The sequence below is a fragment of the Equus asinus genome, chromosome 9 (assembly GCF_041296235.1).
Source record: "Equus asinus isolate D_3611 breed Donkey chromosome 9, EquAss-T2T_v2, whole genome shotgun sequence".
In the NCBI taxonomy this organism is placed as follows: Eukaryota; Metazoa; Chordata; class Mammalia; order Perissodactyla; family Equidae; genus Equus; species Equus asinus.
The window spans coordinates 540,189-567,167 of record NC_091798.1 but is presented as its reverse complement, the minus strand read 5'-3'; positions in this window follow the sequence as shown (position 1 = coordinate 567,167).

Genomic DNA, 26,979 nt, shown 5'->3' with positions numbered 1-26,979 from the left:
CATGTCTGGCAGGTGGTTCCGGCGAGTTGAGCAGCTGGTTCCAGCCTGTCCGTCAGGTTAGGGTTAGGGATAGGGTTAGGGTTACGGTTAGGGTTAGGGTTTAGGGTTTGGGGTTAGGGGTTAGGGTTAGGGGTAGGGTTAGGGTTAGGGTTACGGTTGGGTTAGGGTTTAGGGTTAGGCTTAGGGTTAGGGGTTAGGGTTAGGGTTAGGGTTTGGGGATAGGGTTAGGGTTAGGGTTAGGGTTAGGGCCCGGCAGGTGGTTCCGGCGAGCCGAGCAGGTGGCTCCGGCGCGCCCGGCAGGTGCTTCCGCTGCGCCCGGCAGGTGGTTCCGGCGAGGCGAGCAGGTGGCTCCGGCGCGCCGGGCAGGTGGTTCCGGCGAGGCGAGCAGCTGGCTCCGGCGCGCTCGGCAGGTGCTTCCGCTGGGCCCGGTTGGTGGTTCCGGCGAGGCGAGCAGGTGGCTCCGGCGCGCTCGGCAGGTGCTTCCGCTGCGCCCGGCAGGTGGTTCCGACGAGGCGAGCAGGTTGTTCCTGCGTGCTCGGCAGGTGGTTCAGTTGGGTCTGTCAGGTGGTTTCGGTCTGTTCGGGGTGTGGTTCCAGCATCTCAGGCACATGGTTCTGGCACGTCTGAGAGGTGGTTCCGGCTGGCCCAACAGGTGTTTCTGGAGTCTCCGCCAAGTGGTTCTGGCGTAGCTGGCAGGTGATGTTGGCGTGACTGGCAGGTGGTTCCAGCCAGCCCGGCAGGTGTTTCCGGAGTGTTCACCAACTGGCTGTGGCGTAGCCGGCAGGTGATTTTGGCGTGTCCGACAGGTGGTTCTGGCGAGTCGAGCAGGTGCTTCCGGCATGCTCGGCAGGTGCTTCCGGTGTCATTGGCATGTGGTTCTGGCATGTCTGAGAGGTGGTTCCGGCATGCCTGACAGGTGATTCCGGAGTGTTCGCCAAGCGGTTCTGGCATAGGCGGCAGGTGATTTTGCCATGTCCAGAATGTGGTTCCAGCGAGTCGAACATGTGGTTCCGGCGTGTCCGGCAGGTGTTTCCGGTCTGTCCAGCAGGTGGTTCTGGGGTGTCCGGCATGAGGTTCTGGCACGTCTGAGAGGTGTTTCCGGCCGGCCCGACATGCGTTTCCGGAGTGTCCGCCACGTAGTTCAGGCACGTCTGAGAGGTGGTTCCAGCATGCCCGGCAGGTTTTCCCGGAGAGTCCTCCAAGTGGTTCTGGCGTAGCCCGCAGGTGATTTTGGTGTGTCCGGCAGGTTGTTCCGTTCTGTCCGATAGGTTGTTCCGGCATGTCCAGCACGTGCTTCTGGCACTTCTGAGAGGTGGTTCTGGCATGCCGGGCAGGTTATTCCGGAGTGTCCGGTAAGTGGTTCTGGTGTAGCCGGCAGTTCATTTTGGCGTGTCTGGCACATGGGTCCTGCGAGTCGAGCAGGTGGTTCCGGCGTGCTCGGCAGGTGGTCCAGGCATGTCCGGCAGGTGGTTCCAGTCTGTCCAGGACGTGGTTCCAGCGTGTCCGGCACGTGGTTCTCTTACGTCTGAGAGGTGGTTCCTGCATGCCTGGCAGGTTATTGCGGATTGCCTGCCAGGTGGTTCTCTCATAGCCAGCTGTTGATTTTGGCCTGTCAGGCAGGTGGTTCTGGTGAGTCCAGCAGGTGGCTCCGGCGTGCTCGGCAGGTGGTTCTGGCATGTCTGGCAGGTGGTTCCGGCGAGTTGAGCAGCTGGTTCCAGCCTGTCCGTCAGGTTAGGGTTAGGGATAGGGTTAGGGTTACGGTTAGGGTTAGGGTTTAGGGTTTGGGGTTAGGGGTTAGGGTTAGGGGTAGGGTTAGGGTTAGGGTTACGGTTGGGTTAGGGTTTAGGGTTAGGCTTAGGGTTAGGGGTTAGGGTTAGGGTTAGGGTTTGGGGATAGGGTTAGGGTTAGGGTTAGGGTTAGGGCCCGGCAGGTGGTTCCGGCGAGCCGAGCAGGTGGCTCCGGCGCGCCCGGCAGGTGCTTCCGCTGCGCCCGGCAGGTGGTTCCGGCGAGGCGAGCAGGTGGCTCCGGCGCGCCGGGCAGGTGGTTCCGGCGAGGCGAGCAGCTGGCTCCGGCGCGCTCGGCAGGTGCTTCCGCTGGGCCCGGTTGGTGGTTCCGGCGAGGCGAGCAGGTGGCTCCGGCGCGCTCGGCAGGTGCGCCCGGCAGGTGGTTCCGGCGAGGCGAGCAGGTTGTTCCTGCGTGCTCGGCAGGTGGTTCAGTTGGGTCTGGCAGGTGGTTTCGGTCTGTTCGGGGTGTGGTTCCAGCATCTCAGGCACATGGTTCTGGCACGTCTGAGAGGTGGTTCCGGCTGGCCCAACAGGTGTTTCTGGAGTCTCCGCCAAGTGGTTCTGGCGTAGCTGGCAGGTGGTTCCAGCCAGCCCGGCAGGTGTTTCCGGAGTGTTCACCAACTGGCTGTGGCGTAGCCGGCAGGTGATTTTGGCGTGTCCGACAGGTGGTTCTGGCGAGTCGAGCAGGTGCTTCCGGCATGCTCGGCAGGTGCTTCCGGTGTCATTGGCATGTGGTTCTGGCAGGTCTGAGAGGTGGTTCCGGCATGCCTGACAGGTGATTCCGGAGTGTTCGCCAAGCGGTTCTGGCATAGGCGGCAGGTGATTTTGCCATGTCCAGAATGTGGTTCCAGCGAGTCGAACATGTGGTTCCGGCGTGTCCGGCAGGTGTTTCCGGTCTGTCCAGCAGGTGGTTCTGGGGTGTCCGGCATGAGGTTCTGGCACGTCTGAGAGGTGGTTCCGGCCGGCCCGACATGCGTTTCCGGAGTGTCCGCCACGTGGTTCAGGCACGTCTGAGAGGTGGTTCCAGCATGCCCGGCAGGTTTTCCCGGAGAGTCCTCCAAGTGGTTCTGGCGTAGCCCGCAGGTGATTTTGGTGTGTCCGGCAGGTTGTTCCGTTCTGTCCGATAGGTTGTTCCGGCATGTCCAGCACGTGCTTCTGGCACTTCTGAGAGGTGGTTCTGGCATGCCGGGCAGGTTATTCCGGAGTGTCCGGTAAGTGGTTCTGGTGTAGCCGGCAGTTCATTTTGGCGTGTCTGGCACATGGGTCCTGCGAGTCGAGCAGGTGGTTCCGGCGTGCTCGGCAGGTGGTCCAGGCATGTCCGGCAGGTGGTTCCAGTCTGTCCAGGACGTGGTTCCAGCGTGTCCGGCACGTGGTTCTCTTACGTCTGAGAGGTGGTTCCTGCATGCCTGGCAGGTTATTGCGGATTGTCTGCCAGGTGGTTCTCTCATAGCCAGCTGTTGATTTTGGCCTGTCAGGCAGGTGGTTCTGGTGAGTCCAGCAGGTGGCTCCGGCGTGCTCGGCAGGTGGTTCTGGCATGTCTGGCAGGTGGTTCCGGCGAGTTGAGCAGCTGGTTCCAGCCTGTCCGTCAGGTTAGGGTTAGGGATAGGGTTAGGGTTACGGTTAGGGTTAGGGTTTAGGGTTTGGGGTTAGGGGTTAGGGTTAGGGGTAGGGTTAGGGTTAGGGTTACGGTTGGGTTAGGGTTTAGGGTTAGGCTTAGGGTTAGGGGTTAGGGTTAGGGTTAGGGTTTGGGGATAGGGTTAGGGTTAGGGTTAGGGTTAGGGCCCGGCAGGTGGTTCCGGCGAGCCGAGCAGGTGGCTCCGGCGCGCCCGGCAGGTGCTTCCGCTGGGCCCGGCAGGTGGTTCCGGCGAGGCGAGCAGGTGGCTCCGGCGCGCCGGGCAGGTGGTTCCGGCGAGGCGAGCAGGTGGCTCCGGCGCGCTCGGCAGGTGCTTCCGCTGCGCCCGGCAGGTGGTTTCGGTCTGTTCGGGGTGTGGTTCCAGCATCTCAGGCACATGGTTCTGGCACGTCTGAGAGGTGGTTCCGGCTGGCCCAACAGGTGTTTCTGGAGTCTCCGCCAAGTGGTTCTGGCGTAGCTGGCAGGTGATGTTGGCGTGACTGGCAGGTGGTTCCAGCCAGCCCGGCAGGTGTTTCCGGAGTGTTCACCAACTGGCTGTGGCGTAGCCGGCAGGTGATTTTGGCGTGTCCGACAGGTGGTTCTGGCGAGTCGAGCAGGTGCTTCCGGCATGCTCGGCAGGTGCTTCCGGTGTCATTGGCATGTGGTTCTGGCATGTCTGAGAGGTGGTTCCGGCATGCCTGACAGGTGATTCCGGAGTGTTCGCCAAGCGGTTCTGGCATAGGCGGCAGGTGATTTTGCCATGTCCAGAATGTGGTTCCAGCGAGTCGAACATGTGGTTCCGGCGTGTCCGGCAGGTGTTTCCGGTCTGTCCAGCAGGTGGTTCTGGGGTGTCCGGCATGAGGTTCTGGCACGTCTGAGAGGTGGTTCCGGCCGGCCCGACATGCGTTTCCGGAGTGTCCGCCACGTAGTTCAGGCACGTCTGAGAGGTGGTTCCAGCATGCCCGGCAGGTTTTCCCGGAGAGTCCTCCAAGTGGTTCTGGCGTAGCCCGCAGGTGATTTTGGTGTGTCCGGCAGGTTGTTCCGTTCTGTCCGATAGGTTGTTCCGGCATGTCCAGCACGTGCTTCTGGCACTTCTGAGAGGTGGTTCTGGCATGCCGGGCAGGTTATTCCGGAGTGTCCGGTAAGTGGTTCTGGTGTAGCCGGCAGTTCATTTTGGCGTGTCTGGCACATGGGTCCTGCGAGTCGAGCAGGTGGTTCCGGCGTGCTCGGCAGGTGGTCCAGGCATGTCCGGCAGGTGGTTCCAGTCTGTCCAGGACGTGGTTCCAGCGTGTCCGGCACGTGGTTCTCTTACGTCTGAGAGGTGGTTCCTGCATGCCTGGCAGGTTATTGCGGATTGCCTGCCAGGTGGTTCTCTCATAGCCAGCTGTTGATTTTGGCCTGTCAGGCAGGTGGTTCTGGTGAGTCCAGCAGGTGGCTCCGGCGTGCTCGGCAGGTGGTTCTGGCATGTCTGGCAGGTGGTTCCGGCGAGTTGAGCAGCTGGTTCCAGCCTGTCCGTCAGGTTAGGGTTAGGGATAGGGTTAGGGTTACGGTTAGGGTTAGGGTTTAGGGTTTGGGGTTAGGGGTTAGGGTTAGGGGTAGGGTTAGGGTTAGGGTTACGGTTGGGTTAGGGTTTAGGGTTAGGCTTAGGGTTAGGGGTTAGGGTTAGGGTTAGGGTTTGGGGATAGGGTTAGGGTTAGGGTTAGGGTTAGGGCCCAGCAGGTGGTTCCGGCGAGCCGAGCAGGTGGCTCCGGCGCGCCCGGCAGGTGCTTCCGCTGCGCCCGGCAGGTGGTTCCGGCGAGGCGAGCAGGTGGCTCCGGCGCGCCGGGCAGTTGGTTCCGGCGAGGCGAGCAGCTGGCTCCGGCGCGCTCGGCAGGTGCTTCCGCTGCGCCCGGCAGGTGGTTCCGACGAGGCGAGCAGGTGGCTCCGGCGCGCTCGGCAGGTGCTTCCGCTGCGCCCGGCAGGTGGTTCCGACGAGGCGAGCAGGTTGTTCCTGCGTGCTCGGCAGGTGGTTCAGTTGGGTCTGGCAGGTGGTTTCGGTCTGTTCGGGGTGTGGTTCCAGCATCTCAGGCACATGGTTCTGGCACGTCTGAGAGGTGGTTCCGGCTGGCCCAACAGGTGTTTCTGGAGTCTCCGCCAAGTGGTTCTGGCGTAGCTGGCAGGTGATGTTGGCGTGACTGGCAGGTGGTTCCAGCCAGCCCGGCAGGTGTTTCCGGAGTGTTCACCAACTGGCTGTGGCGTAGCCGGCAGGTGATTTTGGCGTGTCCGACAGGTGGTTCTGGCGAGTCGAGCAGGTGCTTCCGGCATGCTCGGCAGGTGCTTCCGGTGTCATTGGCATGTGGTTCTGGCATGTCTGAGAGGTGGTTCCGGCATGCCTGACAGGTGATTCCGGAGTGTTCGCCAAGCGGTTCTGGCATAGGCGGCAGGTGATTTTGCCATGTCCAGAATGTGGTTCCAGCGAGTCGAACATGTGGTTCCGGCGTGTCCGGCAGGTGTTTCCGGTCTGTCCAGCAGGTGGTTCTGGGGTGTCCGGCATGAGGTTCTGGCACGTCTGAGAGGTGGTTCCGGCCGGCCCGACATGCGTTTCCGGAGTGTCCGCCACGTGGTTCAGGCACGTCTGAGAGGTGGTTCCAGCATGCCCGGCAGGTTTTCCCGGAGAGTCCTCCAAGTGGTTCTGGCGTAGCCCGCAGGTGATTTTGGTGTGTCCGGCAGGTTGTTCCGTTCTGTCCGATAGGTTGTTCCGGCATGTCCAGCACGTGCTTCTGGCACTTCTGAGAGGTGGTTCTGGCATGCGGGGCAGGTTATTCCGGAGTGTCCGGTAAGTGGTTCTGGTGTAGCCGGCAGTTCATTTTGGCGTGTCTGGCACATGGGTCCTGCGAGTCGAGCAGGTGGTTCCGGCGTGCTCGGCAGGTGGTCCAGGCATGTCCGGCAGGTGGTTCCAGTCTGTCCAGGACGTGGTTCCAGCGTGTCCGGCACGTGGTTCTCTTACGTCTGAGAGGTGGTTCCTGCATGCCTGGCAGGTTATTGCGGATTGCCTGCCAGGTGGTTCTCTCATAGCCAGCTGTTGATTTTGGCCTGTCAGGCAGGTGGTTCTGGTGAGTCCAGCAGGTGGCTCCGGCGTGCTCGGCAGGTGGTTCTGGCATGTCTGGCAGGTGGTTCCGGCGAGTTGAGCAGCTGGTTCCAGCCTGTCCGTCAGGTTAGGGTTAGGGATAGGGTTAGGGTTACGGTTAGGGTTAGGGTTTAGGGTTTGGGGTTAGGGGTTAGGGTTAGGGGTAGGGTTAGGGTTAGGGTTACGGTTGGGTTAGGGTTTAGGGTTAGGCTTAGGGTTAGGGGTTAGGGTTAGGGTTAGGGTTTGGGGATAGGGTTAGGGTTAGGGTTAGGGTTAGGGCCCAGCAGGTGGTTCCGGCGAGCCGAGCAGGTGGCTCCGGCGCGCCCGGCAGGTGCTTCCGCTGCGCCCGGCAGGTGGTTCCGGCGAGGCGAGCAGGTGGCTCCGGCGCGCCGGGCAGTTGGTTCCGGCGAGGCGAGCAGCTGGCTCCGGCGCGCTCGGCAGGTGCTTCCGCTGCGCCCGGCAGGTGGTTCCGACGAGGCGAGCAGGTGGCTCCGGCGCGCTCGGCAGGTGCTTCCGCTGCGCCCGGCAGGTGGTTCCGACGAGGCGAGCAGGTTGTTCCTGCGTGCTCGGCAGGTGGTTCAGTTGGGTCTGGCAGGTGGTTTCGGTCTGTTCGGGGTGTGGTTCCAGCATCTCAGGCACATGGTTCTGGCACGTCTGAGAGGTGGTTCCGGCTGGCCCAACAGGTGTTTCTGGAGTCTCCGCCAAGTGGTTCTGGCGTAGCTGGCAGGTGATGTTGGCGTGACTGGCAGGTGGTTCCAGCCAGCCCGGCAGGTGTTTCCGGAGTGTTCACCAACTGGCTGTGGCGTAGCCGGCAGGTGATTTTGGCGTGTCCGACAGGTGGTTCTGGCGAGTCGAGCAGGTGCTTCCGGCATGCTCGGCAGGTGCTTCCGGTGTCATTGGCATGTGGTTCTGGCATGTCTGAGAGGTGGTTCCGGCATGCCTGACAGGTGATTCCGGAGTGTTCGCCAAGCGGTTCTGGCATAGGCGGCAGGTGATTTTGCCATGTCCAGAATGTGGTTCCAGCGAGTCGAACATGTGGTTCCGGCGTGTCCGGCAGGTGTTTCCGGTCTGTCCAGCAGGTGGTTCTGGGGTGTCCGGCATGAGGTTCTGGCACGTCTGAGAGGTGGTTCCGGCCGGCCCGACATGCGTTTCCGGAGTGTCCGCCACGTGGTTCAGGCACGTCTGAGAGGTGGTTCCAGCATGCCCGGCAGGTTTTCCCGGAGAGTCCTCCAAGTGGTTCTGGCGTAGCCCGCAGGTGATTTTGGTGTGTCCGGCAGGTTGTTCCGTTCTGTCCGATAGGTTGTTCCGGCATGTCCAGCACGTGCTTCTGGCACTTCTGAGAGGTGGTTCTGGCATGCGGGGCAGGTTATTCCGGAGTGTCCGGTAAGTGGTTCTGGTGTAGCCGGCAGTTCATTTTGGCGTGTCTGGCACATGGGTCCTGCGAGTCGAGCAGGTGGTTCCGGCGTGCTCGGCAGGTGGTCCAGGCATGTCCGGCAGGTGGTTCCAGTCTGTCCAGGACGTGGTTCCAGCGTGTCCGGCACGTGGTTCTCTTACGTCTGAGAGGTGGTTCCTGCATGCCTGGCAGGTTATTGCGGATTGCCTGCCAGGTGGTTCTCTCATAGCCAGCTGTTGATTTTGGCCTGTCAGGCAGGTGGTTCTGGTGAGTCCAGCAGGTGGCTCCGGCGTGCTCGGCAGGTGGTTCTGGCATGTCTGGCAGGTGGTTCCGGCGAGTTGAGCAGCTGGTTCCAGCCTGTCCGTCAGGTTAGGGTTAGGGATAGGGTTAGGGTTACCGTTAGGGTTAGGGTTTAGGGTTTGGGGTTAGGGGTTAGGGTTAGGGGTAGGGTTAGGGTTAGGGTTACGGTTGGGTTAGGGTTTAGGGTTAGGCTTAGGGTTAGGGGTTAGGGTTAGGGTTAGGGTTTGGGGATAGGGTTAGGGTTAGGGTTAGGGTTAGGGCCCGGCAGGTGGTTCCGGCGAGCCGAGCAGGTGGCTCCGGCGCGCCCGGCAGGTGCTTCCGCTGCGCCCCGCAGGTGGTTCCGGCGAGGCGAGCAGGTGGCTCCGGCGCGCCGGGCAGGTGGTTCCGGCGAGGCGAGCAGGTGGCTCCGGCGCGCTCGGCAGGTGGTTCAGTTGGGTCTGGCAGGTGGTTTCGGTCTGTTCGGGGTGTGGTTCCAGCATCTCAGGCACATGGTTCTGGCACGTCTGAGAGGTGGTTCCGGCTGGCCCAACAGGTGTTTCTGGAGTCTCCGCCAAGTGGTTCTGGCGTAGCTGGCAGGTGATGTTGGCGTGACTGGCAGGTGGTTCCAGCCAGCCCGGCAGGTGTTTCCGGAGTGTTCACCAACTGGCTGTGGCGTAGCCGGCAGGTGATTTTGGCGTGTCCGACAGGTGGTTCTGGCGAGTCGAGCAGGTGCTTCCGGCATGCTCGGCAGGTGCTTCCGGTGTCATTGGCATGTGGTTCTGGCATGTCTGAGAGGTGGTTCCGGCATGCCTGACAGGTGATTCCGGAGTGTTCGCCAAGCGGTTCTGGCATAGGCGGCAGGTGATTTTGCCATGTCCAGAATGTGGTTCCAGCGAGTCGAACATGTGGTTCCGGCGTGTCCGGCAGGTGTTTCCGGTCTGTCCAGCAGGTGGTTCTGGGGTGTCCGGCATGAGGTTCTGGCACGTCTGAGAGGTGGTTCCGGCCGGCCCGACATGCGTTTCCGGAGTGTCCGCCACGTGGTTCAGGCACGTCTGAGAGGTGGTTCCAGCATGCCCGGCAGGTTTTCCCGGAGAGTCCTCCAAGTGGTTCTGGCGTAGCCCGCAGGTGATTTTGGTGTGTCCGGCAGGTTGTTCCGTTCTGTCCGATAGGTTGTTCCGGCATGTCCAGCACGTGCTTCTGGCACTTCTGAGAGGTGGTTCTGGCATGCGGGGCAGGTTATTCCGGAGTGTCCGGTAAGTGGTTCTGGTGTAGCCGGCAGTTCATTTTGGCGTGTCTGGCACATGGGTCCTGCGAGTCGAGCAGGTGGTTCCGGCGTGCTCGGCAGGTGGTCCAGGCATGTCCGGCAGGTGGTTCCAGTCTGTCCAGGACGTGGTTCCAGCGTGTCCGGCACGTGGTTCTCTTACGTCTGAGAGGTGGTTCCTGCATGCCTGGCAGGTTATTGCGGATTGCCTGCCAGGTGGTTCTCTCATAGCCAGCTGTTGATTTTGGCCTGTCAGGCAGGTGGTTCTGGTGAGTCCAGCAGGTGGCTCCGGCGTGCTCGGCAGGTGGTTCTGGCATGTCTGGCAGGTGGTTCCGGCGAGTTGAGCAGCTGGTTCCAGCCTGTCCGTCAGGTTAGGGTTAGGGATAGGGTTAGGGTTACCGTTAGGGTTAGGGTTTAGGGTTTGGGGTTAGGGGTTAGGGTTAGGGGTAGGGTTAGGGTTAGGGTTACGGTTGGGTTAGGGTTTAGGGTTAGGCTTAGGGTTAGGGGTTAGGGTTAGGGTTAGGGTTTGGGGATAGGGTTAGGGTTAGGGTTAGGGTTAGGGCCCGGCAGGTGGTTCCGGCGAGCCGAGCAGGTGGCTCCGGCGCGCCCGGCAGGTGCTTCCGCTGCGCCCCGCAGGTGGTTCCGGCGAGGCGAGCAGGTGGCTCCGGCGCGCCGGGCAGGTGGTTCCGGCGAGGCGAGCAGGTGGCTCCGGCGCGCTCGGCAGGTGGTTCAGTTGGGTCTGTCAGGTGGTTTCGGTCTGTTCGGGGTGTGGTTCCAGCATCTCAGGCACATGGTTCTGGCACGTCTGAGAGGTGGTTCCGGCTGGCCCAACAGGTGTTTCTGGAGTCTCCGCCAAGTGGTTCTGGCGTAGCTGGCAGGTGATGTTGGCGTGACTGGCAGGTGGTTCCAGCCAGCCCGGCAGGTGTTTCCGGAGTGTTCACCAACTGGCTGTGGCGTAGCCGGCAGGTGATTTTGGCGTGTCCGACAGGTGGTTCTGGCGAGTCGAGCAGGTGCTTCCGGCATGCTCGGCAGGTGCTTCCGGTGTCATTGGCATGTGGTTCTGGCATGTCTGAGAGGTGGTTCCGGCATGCCTGACAGGTGATTCCGGAGTGTTCGCCAAGCGGTTCTGGCATAGGCGGCAGGTGATTTTGCCATGTCCAGAATGTGGTTCCAGCGAGTCGAACATGTGGTTCCGGCGTGTCCGGCAGGTGTTTCCGGTCTGTCCAGCAGGTGGTTCTGGGGTGTCCGGCATGAGGTTCTGGCACGTCTGAGAGGTGGTTCCGGCCGGCCCGACATGCGTTTCCGGAGTGTCCGCCACGTAGTTCAGGCACGTCTGAGAGGTGGTTCCAGCATGCCCGGCAGGTTTTCCCGGAGAGTCCTCCAAGTGGTTCTGGCGTAGCCCGCAGGTGATTTTGGTGTGTCCGGCAGGTTGTTCCGTTCTGTCCGATAGGTTGTTCCGGCATGTCCAGCACGTGCTTCTGGCACTTCTGAGAGGTGGTTCTGGCATGCCGGGCAGGTTATTCCGGAGTGTCCGGTAAGTGGTTCTGGTGTAGCCGGCAGTTCATTTTGGCGTGTCTGGCACATGGGTCCTGCGAGTCGAGCAGGTGGTTCCGGCGTGCTCGGCAGGTGGTCCAGGCATGTCCGGCAGGTGGTTCCAGTCTGTCCAGGACGTGGTTCCAGCGTGTCCGGCACGTGGTTCTCTTACGTCTGAGAGGTGGTTCCTGCATGCCTGGCAGGTTATTGCGGATTGTCTGCCAGGTGGTTCTCTCATAGCCAGCTGTTGATTTTGGCCTGTCAGGCAGGTGGTTCTGGTGAGTCCAGCAGGTGGCTCCGGCGTGCTCGGCAGGTGGTTCTGGCATGTCTGGCAGGTGGTTCCGGCGAGTTGAGCAGCTGGTTCCAGCCTGTCCGTCAGGTTAGGGTTAGGGATAGGGTTAGGGTTACCGTTAGGGTTAGGGTTTAGGGTTTGGGGTTAGGGGTTAGGGTTAGGGGTAGGGTTAGGGTTAGGGTTACGGTTGGGTTAGGGTTTAGGGTTAGGCTTAGGGTTAGGGGTTAGGGTTAGGGTTAGGGTTTGGGGATAGGGTTAGGGTTAGGGTTAGGGTTAGGGCCCGGCAGGTGGTTCCGGCGAGCCGAGCAGGTGGCTCCGGCGCGCCCGGCAGGTGCTTCCGCTGCGCCCCGCAGGTGGTTCCGGCGAGGCGAGCAGGTGGCTCCGGCGCGCCGGGCAGGTGGTTCCGGCGAGGCGAGCAGGTGGCTCCGGCGCGCTCGGCAGGTGCTTCCGCTGCGCCCGGCAGGTGGTTCCGACGAGGCGAGCAGGTTGTTCCTGCGTGCTCGGCAGGTGGTTCAGTTGGGTCTGGCAGGTGGTTTCGGTCTGTTCGGGGTGTGGTTCCAGCATCTCAGGCACATGGTTCTGGCACGTCTGAGAGGTGGTTCCGGCTGGCCCAACAGGTGTTTCTGGAGTCTCCGCCAAGTGGTTCTGGCGTAGCTGGCAGGTGATGTTGGCGTGACTGGCAGGTGGTTCCAGCCAGCCCGGCAGGTGTTTCCGGAGTGTTCACCAACTGGCTGTGGCGTAGCCGGCAGGTGATTTTGGCGTGTCCGACAGGTGGTTCTGGCGAGTCGAGCAGGTGCTTCCGGCATGCTCGGCAGGTGCTTCCGGTGTCATTGGCATGTGGTTCTGGCATGTCTGAGAGGTGGTTCCGGCATGCCTGACAGGTGATTCCGGAGTGTTCGCCAAGCGGTTCTGGCATAGGCGGCAGGTGATTTTGCCATGTCCAGAATGTGGTTCCAGCGAGTCGAACATGTGGTTCCGGCGTGTCCGGCAGGTGTTTCCGGTCTGTCCAGCAGGTGGTTCTGGGGTGTCCGGCATGAGGTTCTGGCACGTCTGAGAGGTGGTTCCGGCCGGCCCGACATGCGTTTCCGGAGTGTCCGCCACGTAGTTCAGGCACGTCTGAGAGGTGGTTCCAGCATGCCCGGCAGGTTTTCCCGGAGAGTCCTCCAAGTGGTTCTGGCGTAGCCCACAGGTGATTTTGGTGTGTCCGGCAGGTTGTTCCGTTCTGTCCGATAGGTTGTTCCGGCATGTCCAGCACGTGCTTCTGGCACTTCTGAGAGGTGGTTCTGGCATGCCGGGCAGGTTATTCCGGAGTGTCCGGTAAGTGGTTCTGGTGTAGCCGGCAGTTCATTTTGGCGTGTCTGGCACATGGGTCCTGCGAGTCGAGCAGGTGGTTCCGGCGTGCTCGGCAGGTGGTCCAGGCATGTCCGGCAGGTGGTTCCAGTCTGTCCAGGACGTGGTTCCAGCGTGTCCGGCACGTGGTTCTCTTACGTCTGAGAGGTGGTTCCTGCATGCCTGGCAGGTTATTGCGGATTGTCTGCCAGGTGGTTCTCTCATAGCCAGCTGTTGATTTTGGCCTGTCAGGCAGGTGGTTCTGGTGAGTCCAGCAGGTGGCTCCGGCGTGCTCGGCAGGTGGTTCTGGCATGTCTGGCAGGTGGTTCCGGCGAGTTGAGCAGCTGGTTCCAGCCTGTCCGTCAGGTTAGGGTTAGGGATAGGGTTAGGGTTACGGTTAGGGTTAGGGTTTAGGGTTTGGGGTTAGGGGTTAGGGTTAGGGGTAGGGTTAGGGTTAGGGTTACGGTTGGGTTAGGGTTTAGGGTTAGGCTTAGGGTTAGGGGTTAGGGTTAGGGTTAGGGTTTGGGGATAGGGTTAGGGTTAGGGTTAGGGTTAGGGCCCGGCAGGTGGTTCCGGCGAGCCGAGCAGGTGGCTCCGGCGCGCCCGGCAGGTGCTTCCGCTGCGCCCGGCAGGTGGTTCCGGCGAGGCGAGCAGGTGGCTCCGGCGCGCCGGGCAGTTGGTTCCGGCGAGGCGAGCAGCTGGCTCCGGCGCGCTCGGCAGGTGCTTCCGCTGCGCCCGGCAGGTGGTTCCGACGAGGCGAGCAGGTGGCTCTGGCGCGCTCGGCAGGTGCTTCCGCTGCGCCCGGCAGGTGGTTCCGACGAGGCGAGCAGGTTGTTCCTGCGTGCTCGGCAGGTGGTTCAGTTGGGTCTGTCAGGTGGTTTCGGTCTGTTCGGGGTGTGGTTCCAGCATCTCAGGCACATGGTTCTGGCACGTCTGAGAGGTGGTTCCGGCTGGCCCAACAGGTGTTTCTGGAGTCTCCGCCAAGTGGTTCTGGCGTAGGTGGCAGGTGATGTTGGCGTGACTGGCAGGTGGTTCCAGCCAGCCCGGCAGGTGTTTCCGGAGTGTTCACCAACTGGCTGTGGCGTAGCCGGCAGGTGATTTTGGCGTGTCCGACAGGTGGTTCTGGCGAGTCGAGCAGGTGCTTCCGGCATGCTCGGCAGGTGCTTCCGGTGTCATTGGCATGTGGTTCTGGCATGTCTGAGAGGTGGTTCCGGCATGCCTGACAGGTGATTCCGGAGTGTTCCCCAAGCGGTTCTGGCATAGGCGGCAGGTGATTTTGCCATGTCCAGAATGTGGTTCCAGCGAGTCGAACATGTGGTTCCGGCGTGTCCGGCAGGTGTTTCCGGTCTGTCCAGCAGGTGGTTCTGGGGTGTCCGGCATGAGGTTCTGGCACGTCTGAGAGGTGGTTCCGGCCGGCCCGACATGCGTTTCCGGAGTGTCCGCCACGTAGTTCAGGCACGTCTGAGAGGTGGTTCCAGCATGCCCGGCAGGTTTTCCCGGAGAGTCCTCCAAGTGGTTCTGGCGTAGCCCGCAGGTGATTTTGGTGTGTCTGGCAGGTTGTTCCGTTCTGTCCGATAGGTTGTTCTGGCATGTCCAGCACGTGCTTCTGGCACTTCTGAGAGGTGGTTCTGGCATGCCGGGCAGGTTATTCCGGAGTGTCCGGTAAGTGGTTCTGGTGTAGCCGGCAGTTCATTTTGGCGTGTCTGGCACATGGGTCCTGCGAGTCGAGCAGGTGGTTCCGGCGTGCTCGGCAGGTGGTCCAGGCATGTCCGGCAGGTGGTTCCAGTCTGTCCAGGACGTGGTTCCAGCGTGTCCGGCACGTGGTTCTCTTACGTCTGAGAGGTGGTTCCTGCATGCCTGGCAGGTTATTGCGGATTGCCTGCCAGGTGGTTCTCTCATAGCCAGCTGTTGATTTTGGCCTGTCAGGCAGGTGGTTCTGGTGAGTCCAGCAGGTGGCTCCGGCGTGCTCGGCAGGTGGTTCTGGCATGTCTGGCAGGTGGTTCCGGCGAGTTGAGCAGCTGGTTCCAGCCTGTCCGTCAGGTTAGGGTTAGGGATAGGGTTAGGGTTACCGTTAGGGTTAGGGTTTAGGGTTTGGGGTTAGGGGTTAGGGTTAGGGGTAGGGTTAGGGTTAGGGTTACGGTTGGGTTAGGGTTTAGGGTTAGGCTTAGGGTTAGGGGTTAGGGTTAGGGTTAGGGTTTGGGGATAGGGTTAGGGTTAGGGTTAGGGTTAGGGCCCGGCAGGTGGTTCCGGCGAGCCGAGCAGGTGGCTCCGGCGCGCCCGGCAGGTGCTTCCGCTGCGCCCCGCAGGTGGTTCCGGCGAGGCGAGCAGGTGGCTCCGGCGCGCCGGGCAGGTGGTTCCGGCGAGGCGAGCAGGTGGCTCCGGCGCGCTCGGCAGGTGGTTCAGTTGGGTCTGTCAGGTGGTTTCGGTCTGTTCGGGGTGTGGTTCCAGCATCTCAGGCACATGGTTCTGGCACGTCTGAGAGGTGGTTCCGGCTGGCCCAACAGGTGTTTCTGGAGTCTCCGCCAAGTGGTTCTGGCGTAGCTGGCAGGTGATGTTGGCGTGACTGGCAGGTGGTTCCAGCCAGCCCGGCAGGTGTTTCCGGAGTGTTCACCAACTGGCTGTGGCGTAGCCGGCAGGTGATTTTGGCGTGTCCGACAGGTGGTTCTGGCGAGTCGAGCAGGTGCTTCCGGCATGCTCGGCAGGTGCTTCCGGTGTCATTGGCATGTGGTTCTGGCATGTCTGAGAGGTGGTTCCGGCATGCCTGACAGGTGATTCCGGAGTGTTCGCCAAGCGGTTCTGGCATAGGCGGCAGGTGATTTTGCCATGTCCAGAATGTGGTTCCAGCGAGTCGAACATGTGGTTCCGGCGTGTCCGGCAGGTGTTTCCGGTCTGTCCAGCAGGTGGTTCTGGGGTGTCCGGCATGAGGTTCTGGCACGTCTGAGAGGTGGTTCCGGCCGGCCCGACATGCGTTTCCGGAGTGTCCGCCACGTAGTTCAGGCACGTCTGAGAGGTGGTTCCAGCATGCCCGGCAGGTTTTCCCGGAGAGTCCTCCAAGTGGTTCTGGCGTAGCCCGCAGGTGATTTTGGTGTGTCCGGCAGGTTGTTCCGTTCTGTCCGATAGGTTGTTCCGGCATGTCCAGCACGTGCTTCTGGCACTTCTGAGAGGTGGTTCTGGCATGCCGGGCAGGTTATTCCGGAGTGTCCGGTAAGTGGTTCTGGTGTAGCCGGCAGTTCATTTTGGCGTGTCTGGCACATGGGTCCTGCGAGTCGAGCAGGTGGTTCCGGCGTGCTCGGCAGGTGGTCCAGGCATGTCCGGCAGGTGGTTCCAGTCTGTCCAGGACGTGGTTCCAGCGTGTCCGGCACGTGGTTCTCTTACGTCTGAGAGGTGGTTCCTGCATGCCTGGCAGGTTATTGCGGATTGTCTGCCAGGTGGTTCTCTCATAGCCAGCTGTTGATTTTGGCCTGTCAGGCAGGTGGTTCTGGTGAGTCCAGCAGGTGGCTCCGGCGTGCTCGGCAGGTGGTTCTGGCATGTCTGGCAGGTGGTTCCGGCGAGTTGAGCAGCTGGTTCCAGCCTGTCCGTCAGGTTAGGGTTAGGGATAGGGTTAGGGTTACCGTTAGGGTTAGGGTTTAGGGTTTGGGGTTAGGGGTTAGGGTTAGGGGTAGGGTTAGGGTTAGGGTTACGGTTGGGTTAGGGTTTAGGGTTAGGCTTAGGGTTAGGGGTTAGGGTTAGGGTTAGGGTTTGGGGATAGGGTTAGGGTTAGGGTTAGGGTTAGGGCCCGGCAGGTGGTTCCGGCGAGCCGAGCAGGTGGCTCCGGCGCGCCCGGCAGGTGCTTCCGCTGCGCCCCGCAGGTGGTTCCGGCGAGGCGAGCAGGTGGCTCCGGCGCGCCGGGCAGGTGGTTCCGGCGAGGCGAGCAGGTGGCTCCGGCGCGCTCGGCAGGTGCTTCCGCTGCGCCCGGCAGGTGGTTCCGACGAGGCGAGCAGGTTGTTCCTGCGTGCTCGGCAGGTGGTTCAGTTGGGTCTGGCAGGTGGTTTCGGTCTGTTCGGGGTGTGGTTCCAGCATCTCAGGCACATGGTTCTGGCACGTCTGAGAGGTGGTTCCGGCTGGCCCAACAGGTGTTTCTGGAGTCTCCGCCAAGTGGTTCTGGCGTAGCTGGCAGGTGATGTTGGCGTGACTGGCAGGTGGTTCCAGCCAGCCCGGCAGGTGTTTCCGGAGTGTTCACCAACTGGCTGTGGCGTAGCCGGCAGGTGATTTTGGCGTGTCCGACAGGTGGTTCTGGCGAGTCGAGCAGGTGCTTCCGGCATGCTCGGCAGGTGCTTCCGGTGTCATTGGCATGTGGTTCTGGCATGTCTGAGAGGTGGTTCCGGCATGCCTGACAGGTGATTCCGGAGTGTTCGCCAAGCGGTTCTGGCATAGGCGGCAGGTGATTTTGCCATGTCCAGAATGTGGTTCCAGCGAGTCGAACATGTGGTTCCGGCGTGTCCGGCAGGTGTTTCCGGTCTGTCCAGCAGGTGGTTCTGGGGTGTCCGGCATGAGGTTCTGGCACGTCTGAGAGGTGGTTCCGGCCGGCCCGACATGCGTTTCCGGAGTGTCCGCCACGTAGTTCAGGCACGTCTGAGAGGTGGTTCCAGCATGCCCGGCAGGTTTTCCCGGAGAGTCCTCCAAGTGGTTCTGGCGTAGCCCACAGGTGATTTTGGTGTGTCCGGCAGGTTGTTCCGTTCTGTCCGATAGGTTGTTCCGGCATGTCCAGCACGTGCTTCTGGCACTTCTGAGAGGTGGTTCTGGCATGCCGGGCAGGTTATTCCGGAGTGTCCGGTAAGTGGTTCTGGTGTAGCCGGCAGTTCATTTTGGCGTGTCTGGCACATGGGTCCTGCGAGTCGAGCAGGTGGTTCCGGCGTGCTCGGCAGGTGGTCCAGGCATGTCCGGCAGGTGGTTCCAGTCTGTCCAGGACGTGGTTCCAGCGTGTCCGGCACGTGGTTCTCTTACGTCTGAGAGGTGGTTCCTGCATGCCTGGCAGGTTATTGCGGATTGTCTGCCAGGTGGTTCTCTCATAGCCAGCTGTTGATTTTGGCCTGTCAGGCAGGTGGTTCTGGTGAGTCCAGCAGGTGGCTCCGGCGTGCTCGGCAGGTGGTTCTGGCATGTCTGGCAGGTGGTTCCGGCGAGTTGAGCAGCTGGTTCCAGCCTGTCCGTCAGGTTAGGGTTAGGGATAGGGTTAGGGTTACGGTTAGGGTTAGGGTTTAGGGTTTGGGGTTAGGGGTTAGGGTTAGGGGTAGGGTTAGGGTTAGGGTTACGGTTGGGTTAGGGTTTAGGGTTAGGCTTAGGGTTAGGGGTTAGGGTTAGGGTTAGGGTTTGGGGATAGGGTTAGGGTTAGGGTTAGGGTTAGGGCCCGGCAGGTGGTTCCGGCGAGCCGAGCAGGTGGCTCCGGCGCGCCCGGCAGGTGCTTCCGCTGCGCCCGGCAGGTGGTTCCGGCGAGGCGAGCAGGTGGCTCCGGCGCGCCGGGCAGTTGGTTCCGGCGAGGCGAGCAGCTGGCTCCGGCGCGCTCGGCAGGTGCTTCCGCTGCGCCCGGCAGGTGGTTCCGACGAGGCGAGCAGGTGGCTCTGGCGCGCTCGGCAGGTGCTTCCGCTGCGCCCGGCAGGTGGTTCCGACGAGGCGAGCAGGTTGTTCCTGCGTGCTCGGCAGGTGGTTCAGTTGGGTCTGTCAGGTGGTTTCGGTCTGTTCGGGGTGTGGTTCCAGCATCTCAGGCACATGGTTCTGGCACGTCTGAGAGGTGGTTCCGGCTGGCCCAACAGGTGTTTCTGGAGTCTCCGCCAAGTGGTTCTGGCGTAGGTGGCAGGTGATGTTGGCGTGACTGGCAGGTGGTTCCAGCCAGCCCGGCAGGTGTTTCCGGAGTGTTCACCAACTGGCTGTGGCGTAGCCGGCAGGTGATTTTGGCGTGTCCGACAGGTGGTTCTGGCGAGTCGAGCAGGTGCTTCCGGCATGCTCGGCAGGTGCTTCCGGTGTCATTGGCATGTGGTTCTGGCATGTCTGAGAGGTGGTTCCGGCATGCCTGACAGGTGATTCCGGAGTGTTCCCCAAGCGGTTCTGGCATAGGCGGCAGGTGATTTTGCCATGTCCAGAATGTGGTTCCAGCGAGTCGAACATGTGGTTCCGGCGTGTCCGGCAGGTGTTTCCGGTCTGTCCAGCAGGTGGTTCTGGGGTGTCCGGCATGAGGTTCTGGCACGTCTGAGAGGTGGTTCCGGCCGGCCCGACATGCGTTTCCGGAGTGTCCGCCACGTAGTTCAGGCACGTCTGAGAGGTGGTTCCAGCATGCCCGGCAGGTTTTCCCGGAGAGTCCTCCAAGTGGTTCTGGCGTAGCCCGCAGGTGATTTTGGTGTGTCTGGCAGGTTGTTCCGTTCTGTCCGATAGGTTGTTCTGGCATGTCCAGCACGTGCTTCTGGCACTTCTGAGAGGTGGTTCTGGCATGCCGGGCAGGTTATTCCGGAGTGTCCGGTAAGTGGTTCTGGTGTAGCCGGCAGTTCATTTTGGCGTGTCTGGCACATGGGTCCTGCGAGTCGAGCAGGTGGTTCCGGCGTGCTCGGCAGGTGGTCCAGGCATGTCCGGCAGGTGGTTCCAGTCTGTCCAGGACGTGGTTCCAGCGTGTCCGGCACGTGGTTCTCTTACGTCTGAGAGGTGGTTCCTGCATGCCTGGCAGGTTATTGCGGATTGTCTGCCAGGTGGTTCTCTCATAGCCAGCTGTTGATTTTGGCCTGTCAGGCAGGTGGTTCTGGTGAGTCCAGCAGGTGGCTCCGGCGTGCTCGGCAGGTGGTTCTGGCATGTCTGGCAGGTGGTTCCGGCGAGTTGAGCAGCTGGTTCCAGCCTGTCCGTCAGGTTAGGGTTAGGGATAGGGTTAGGGTTACGGTTAGGGTTAGGGTTTAGGGTTTGGGGTTAGGGGTTAGGGTTAGGGGTAGGGTTAGGGTTAGGGTTACGGTTGGGTTAGGGTTTAGGGTTAGGCTTAGGGTTAGGGGTTAGGGTTAGGGTTAGGGTTTGGGGATAGGGTTAGGGTTAGGGTTAGGGTTAGGGCCCGGCAGGTGGTTCCGGCGAGCCGAGCAGGTGGCTCCGGCGCGCCCGGCAGGTGCTTCCGCTGCGCCTGGCAGGTGGTTCCGGCGAGGCGAGCAGGTGGCTCCGGCGCGCCGGGCAGTTGGTTCCGGCGAGGCGAGCAGCTGGCTCCGGCGCGCTCGGCAGGTGCTTCCGCTGCTCCCGGCAGGTGGTTCCGACGAGGCGAGCAGTTGGCTCCGGCGCGCTCGGCAGGTGCTTCCGCTGCGCCCGGCAGGTGGTTCCGACGAGGCGAGCAGGTTGTTCCTGCGTGCTCGGCAGGTGGTTCAGTTGGGTCTGTCAGGTGGTTTCGGTCTGTTCGGGGTGTGGTTCCAGCATCTCAGGCACATGGTTCTGGCACGTCTGAGAGGTGGTTCCGGCTGGCCCAACAGGTGTTTCTGGAGTCTCCGCCAAGTGGTTCTGGCGTAGGTGGCAGGTGATGTTGGCGTGACTGGCAGGTGGTTCCAGCCAGCCCGGCAGGTGTTTCCGGAGTGTTCACCAACTGGCTGTGGCGTAGCCGGCAGGTGATTTTGGCGTGTCCGACAGGTGGTTCTGGCGAGTCGAGCAGGTGCTTCCGGCATGCTCGGCAGGTGCTTCCGGTGTCATTGGCATGTGGTTCTGGCATGTCTGAGAGGTGGTTCCGGCATGCCTGACAGGTGATTCCGGAGTGTTCCCCAAGCGGTTCTGGCATAGGCGGCAGGTGATTTTGCCATGTCCAGAATGTGGTTCCAGCGAGTCGAACATGTGGTTCCGGCGTGTCCGGCAGGTGTTTCCGGTCTGTCCAGCAGGTGGTTCTGGGGTGTCCGGCATGAGGTTCTGGCACGTCTGAGAGGTGTTTCCGGCCGGCCCGACATGCGTTTCCGGAGTGTCCGCCACGTAGTTCAGGCACGTCTGAGAGGTGGTTCCAGCATGCCCGGCAGGTTTTCCCGGAGAGTCCTCCAAGTGGTTCTGGCGTAGCCCGCAGGTGATTTTGGTGTGTCCGGCAGGTTGTTCCGTTCTGTCCGATAGGTTGTTCCGGCATGTCCAGCACGTGCTTCTGGCACTTCTGAGAGGTGGTTCTGGCATGCCGGGCAGGTTATTCCGGAGTGTCCGGTAAGTGGTTCTGGTGTAGCCGGCAGTTCATTTTGGCGTGTCTGGCACATGGGTCCTGCGAGTCGAGCAGGTGGTTCCGGCGTGCTCGGCAGGTGGTCCAGGCATGTCCGGCAGGTGGTTGCAGTCTGTCAGGACGTGGTTCCAGCGTGTCCGGCACGTGGTTCTCTTACGTCTTAGAGGTGGTTCCTGCATGCCTGGCAGGTTATTGCGGATTGTCTGCCAGGTGGTTCTCTCATAGCCAGCTGTTGATTTTGGCCTGTCAGGCAGGTGGTTCTGGTGAGTCCAGCAGGTGGCTCCGGCGTGCTCGGCAGGTGGTTCTGGCATGTCTGCCAGGTGGTTCCGGCGAGTTGAGCAGCTGGTTCCAGCCTGTCCGTCAGGTTAGGGTTAGGGATAGGGTTAGGGTTACGGTTAGGGTTAGGGTTTAGGGTTTGGGGTTAGGGGTTAGGGTTAGGGGTAGGGTTAGGGTTAGGGTTACGGTTGGGTTAGGGTTTAGGGTTAGGCTTAGGGTTAGGGGATAGGGTTAGGGTTAGGGTTTGGGGATAGGGTTAGGGTTAGGGTTAGGGTTAGGGCCCGGCAGGTGGTTCCGGCGAGCCGAGCAGGTGGCTCCGGCGCGCCCGGCAGGTGCTTCCGCTGCGCCCGGCAGGTGGTTCCGGCGAGGCGAGCAGGTGGCTCCGGCGCGCCGGGCAGGTGGTTGCGGCGAGGCGAGCAGCTGGCTCCGGCGCGCTCGGCAGGTGCTTCCGCTGGGCCCGGTTGGTGGTTCCGGCGAGGCGAGCAGGTGGCTCCGGCGCGCTCGGCAGGTGCTTCTGCTGCGCCCGGCAGGTGGTTCCGACGAGGCGAGCAGGTTGTTCCTGCATGCTCGGCAGGTGGTTCAGTTGGGTCTGGCAGGTGGTTTCGGTCTGTTCGGGGTGTGGTTCCAGCATCTCAGGCACATGGTTCTGGCACGTCTGAGAGGTGGTTCCGGCTGGCCCAACAGGTGTTTCTGGAGTCTCCGCCAAGTGGTTCTGGCGTAGCTGGCAGGTGATGTTGGCGTGACTGGCAGGTGGTTCCAGCCAGCCCGGCAGGTGTTTCCGGAGTGTTCACCAACTGGCTGTGGCGTAGCCGGCAGGTGATTTTGGCGTGTCCGACAGGTGGTTCTGGCGAGTCGAGCAGGTGCTTCCGGCATGCTCGGCAGGTGCTTCCGGTGTCATTGGCATGTGGTTCTGGCATGTCTGAGAGGTGGTTCTGGCATGCCTGACAGGTGATTCCGGAGTGTTCGCCAAGCGGTTCTGGCATAGGCGGCAGGTGATTTTGCCATGTCCAGAATGTGGTTCCAGCGAGTCGAACATGTGGTTCCGGCGTGTCCGGCAGGTGTTTCCGGTCTGTCCAGCAGGTGGTTCTGGGGTGTCCGGCATGAGGTTCTGGCACGTCTGAGAGGTGTTTCCGGCCGGCCCGACATGCGTTTCCGGAGTGTCCGCCACGTAGTTCAGGCACGTCTGAGAGGTGGTTCCAGCATGCCCGGCAGGTTTTCCCGGAGAGTCCTCCAAGTGGTTCTGGCGTAGCCCGCAGGTGATTTTGGTGTGTCCGGCAGGTTGTTCCGTTCTGTCCGATAGGTTGTTCCGGCATGTCCAGCACGTGCTTCTGGCACTTCTGAGAGGTGGTTCTGGCATGCCGGGCAGGTTATTCCGGAGTGTCCGGTAAGTGGTTCTGGTGTAGCCGGCAGTTCATTTTGGCGTGTCTGGCACATGGGTCCTGCGAGTCGAGCAGGTGGTTCCGGCGTGCTCGGCAGGTGGTCCAGGCATGTCCGGCAGGTGGTTCCAGTCTGTCCAGGACGTGGTTCCAGCGTGTCCGGCACGTGGTTCTCTTACGTCTGAGAGGTGGTTCCTGCATGCCTGGCAGGTTATTGCGGATTGTCTGCCAGGTGGTTCTCTCATAGCCAGCTGTTGATTTTGGCCTGTCAGGCAGGTGGTTCTGGTGAGTCCAGCAGGTGGCTCCGGCGTGCTCGGCAGGTGGTTCTGGCATGTCTGGCAGGTGGTTCCGGCGAGTTGAGCAGCTGGTTCCAGCCTGTCCGTCAGGTTAGGGTTAGGGATAGGGTTAGGGTTACGGTTAGGGTTAGGGTTTAGGGTTTGGGGTTAGGGGTTAGGGTTAGGGGTAGGGTTAGGGTTAGGGTTACGGTTGGGTTAGGGTTTAGGGTTAGGCTTAGGGTTAGGGGATAGGGTTAGGGTTAGGGTTTGGGGATAGGGTTAGGGTTAGGGTTAGGGTTAGGGCCCGGCAGGTGGTTCCGGCGAGCCGAACAGGTGGCTCCGGCGCGCCCGGCAGGTGCTTCCGCTGCGCCCGGCAGGTGGTTCCGGCGAGGCGAGCAGGTGGCTCCGGCGCTCCGGGCAGGTGGTTGCGGCGAGGCGAGCAGCTGGCTCCGGCGCGCTCGGCAGGTGCTTCCGCTGGGCCCGGTTGGTGGTTCCGGCGAGGCGAGCAGGTGGCTCCGGCGCGCTCGGCAGGTGCTTCCGCTGGGCCCGGTTGGTGGTTCCGGCGAGGCGAGCAGGTGGCTCCGGCGCGCTCGGCAGGTGCTTCCGCTGCGCCCGGCAGGTGGTTCCGACGAGGCGAGCAGGTTGTTCCTGCGTGCTCGGCAGGTGGTTCAGTTGGGTCTGGCAGGTGGTTTCGGTCTGTTCGGGGTGTGGTTCCAGCATCTCAGGCACATGGTTCTGGCACGTCTGAGAGGTGGTTCCGGCTGGCCCAACAGGTGTTTCTGGAGTCTCCGCCAAGTGGTTCTGGCGTAGCTGGCAGGTGATGTTGGCGTGACTGGCAGGTGGTTCCAGCCAGCCCGGCAGGTGTTTCCGGAGTGTTCACCAACTGGCTGTGGCGTAGCCGGCAGGTGATTTTGGCGTGTCCGACAGGTGGTTCTGGCGAGTCGAGCAGGTGCTTCCGGCATGCTCGGCAGGTGCTTCCGGTGTCATTGGCATGTGGTTCTGGCATGTCTGAGAGGTGGTTCCGGCATGCCTGACAGGTGATTCCGGAGTGTTCGCCAAGCGGTTCTGGCATAGGCGGCAGGTGATTTTGCCATGTCCAGAATGTGGTTCCAGCGAGTCGAACATGTGGTTCCGGCGTGTCCGGCAGGTGTTTCCGGTCTGTCCAGCAGGTGGTTCTGGGGTGTCCGGCATGAGGTTCTGGCACGTCTGAGAGGTGTTTCCGGCCGGCCCGACATGCGTTTCCGGAGTGTCCGCCACGTAGTTCAGGCACGTCTGAGAGGTGGTTCCAGCATGCCCGGCAGGTTTTCCCGGAGAGTCCTCCAAGTGGTTCTGGCGTAGCCCGCAGGTGATTTTGGTGTGTCCGGCAGGTTGTTCCGTTCTGTCCGATAGGTTGTTCCGGCATGTCCAGCACGTGCTTCTGGCACTTCTGAGAGGTGGTTCTGGCATGCCGGGCAGGTTATTCCGGAGTGTCCGGTAAGTGGTTCTGGTGTAGCCGGCAGTTCATTTTGGCGTGTCTGGCACATGGGTCCTGCGAGTCGAGCAGGTGGTTCCGGCGTGCTCGGCAGGTGGTCCAGGCATGTCCGGCAGGTGGTTCCAGTCTGTCCAGGACGTGGTTCCAGCGTGTCCGGCACGTGGTTCTCTTACGTCTGAGAGGTGGTTCCTGCATGCCTGGCAGGTTATTGCGGATTGTCTGCCAGGTGGTTCTCTCATAGCCAGCTGTTGATTTTGGCCTGTCAGGCAGGTGGTTCTGGTGAGTCCAGCAGGTGGCTCCGGCGTGCTCGGCAGGTGGTTCTGGCATGTCTGGCAGGTGGTTCCGGCGAGTTGAGCAGCTGGTTCCAGCCTGTCCGTCAGGTTAGGGTTAGGGATAGGGTTAGGGTTACGGTTAGGGTTAGGGTTTAGGGTTTGGGGTTAGGGGTTAGGGTTAGGGGTAGGGTTAGGGTTAGGGTTACGGTTGGGTTAGGGTTTAGGGTTAGGCTTAGGGTTAGGGGTTAGGGTTAGGGTTAGGGTTTGGGGATAGGGTTAGGGTTAGGGTTAGGGTTAGGGCCCGGCAGGTGGTTCCGGCGAGCCGAGCAGGTGGCTCCGGCGCGCCCGGCAGGTGCTTCCGCTGCGCCCGGCAGGTGGTTCCGGCGAGGCGAGCAGGTGGCTCCGGCGCGCCGGGCAGGTGGTTCCGGCGAGGCGAGCAGCTGGCTCCGGCGCGCTCGGCAGGTGCTTCCGCTGGGCCCGGTTGGTGGTTCCGGCGAGGCGAGCAGGTGGCTCCGGCGCGCTCGGCAGGTGCTTCCGCTGCGCCCGGCAGGTGGTTCCGACGAGGCGAGCAGGTTGTTCCTGCGTGCTCGGCAGGTGGTTCAGTTGGGTCTGTCAGGTGGTTTCGGTCTGTTCGGGGTGTGGTTCCAGCATCTCAGGCACATGGTTCTGGCACGTCTGAGAGGTGGTTCCGGCTGGCCCAACAGGTGTTTCTGGAGTCTCCGCCAAGTGGTTCTGGCGTAGCTGGCAGGTGATGTTGGCGTGACTGGCAGGTGGTTCCAGCCAGCCCGGCAGGTGTTTCCGGAGTGTTCACCAACTGGCTGTGGCGTAGCCGGCAGGTGATTTTGGCGTGTCCGACAGGTGGTTCTGGCGAGTCGAGCAGGTGCTTCCGGCATGCTCGGCAGGTGCTTCCGGTGTCATTGGCATGTGGTTCTGGCATGTCTGAGAGGTGGTTCCGGCATGCCTGACAGGTGATTCCGGAGTGTTCGCCAAGCGGTTCTGGCATAGGCGGCAGGTGATTTTGCCATGTCCAGAATGTGGTTCCAGCGAGTCGAACATGTGGTTCCGGCGTGTCCGGCAGGTGTTTCCGGTCTGTCCAGCAGGTGGTTCTGGGGTGTCCGGCATGAGGTTCTGGCACATCTGAGAGGTGTTTCCGGCCGGCCCGACATGCGTTTCCGGAGTGTCCGCCACGTAGTTCAGGCACGTCTGAGAGGTGGTTCCAGCATGCCCGGCAGGTTTTCCCGGAGAGTCCTCCAAGTGGTTCTGGCGTAGCCCGCAGGTGATTTTGGTGTGTCCGGCAGGTTGTTCCGTTCTGTCCGATAGGTTGTTCCGGCATGTCCAGCACGTGCTTCTGGCACTTCTGAGAGGTGGTTCTGGCATGCCGGGCAGGTTATTCCGGAGTGTCCGGTAAGTGGTTCTGGTGTAGCCGGCAGTTCATTTTGGCGTGTCTGGCACATGGGTCCTGCGAGTCGAGCAGGTGGTTCCGGCGTGCTCGGCAGGTGGTCCAGGCATGTCCGGCAGGTGGTTCCAGTCTGTCCAGGACGTGGTTCCAGCGTGTCCGGCACGTGGTTCTCTTACGTCTGAGAGGTGGTTCCTGCATGCCTGGCAGGTTATTGCGGATTGTCTGCCAGGTGGTTCTCTCATAGCCAGCTGTTGATTTTGGCCTGTCAGGCAGGTGGTTCTGGTGAGTCCAGCAGGTGGCTCCGGCGTGCTCGGCAGGTGGTTCTGGCATGTCTGGCAGGTGGTTCCGGCGAGTTGAGCAGCTGGTTCCAGCCTGTCCGTCAGGTTAGGGTTAGGGATAGGGTTAGGGTTACGGTTAGGGTTAGGGTTTAGGGTTTGGGGTTAGGGGTTAGGGTTAGGGGTAGGGTTAGGGTTAGGGTTACGGTTGGGTTAGGGTTTAGGGTTAGGCTTAGGGTTAGGGGATAGGGTTAGGGTTAGGGTTTGGGGATAGGGTTAGGGTTAGGGTTAGGGTTAGGGCCCGGCAGGTGGTTCCGGCGAGCCGAGCAGGTGGCTCCGGCGCGCCCGGCAGGTGCTTCCGCTGCGCCCGGCAGGTGGTTCCGGCGAGGCGAGCAGGTGGCTCCGGCGCGCTCGGCAGGTGCTTCCGCTGGGCCCGGTTGGTGGTTCCGGCGAGGCGAGCAGGTGGCTCCGGCGCGCTCGGCAGGTGCTTCCGCTGCGCCCGTCAGGTGGTTCCGACGAGGCGAGCAGGTTGTTCCTGCGTGCTCGGCAGGTGGTTCAGTTGGGTCTGGCAGGTGGTTTCGGTCTGTTCGGGGTGTGGTTCCAGCATCTCAGGCACATGGTTCTGGCACGTCTGAGAGGTGGTTCCGGCTGGCCCAACAGGTGTTTCTGGAGTCTCCGCCAAGTGGTTCTGGCGTAGCTGGCAGGTGATGTTGGCGTGACTGGCAGGTGGTTCCAGCCAGCCCGGCAGGTGTTTCCGGAGTGTTCACCAACTGGCTGTGGCGTAGCCGGCAGGTGATTTTGGCGTGTCCGACAGGTGGTTCTGGCGAGTCGAGCAGGTGCTTCCGGCATGCTCGGCAGGTGCTTCCGGTGTCA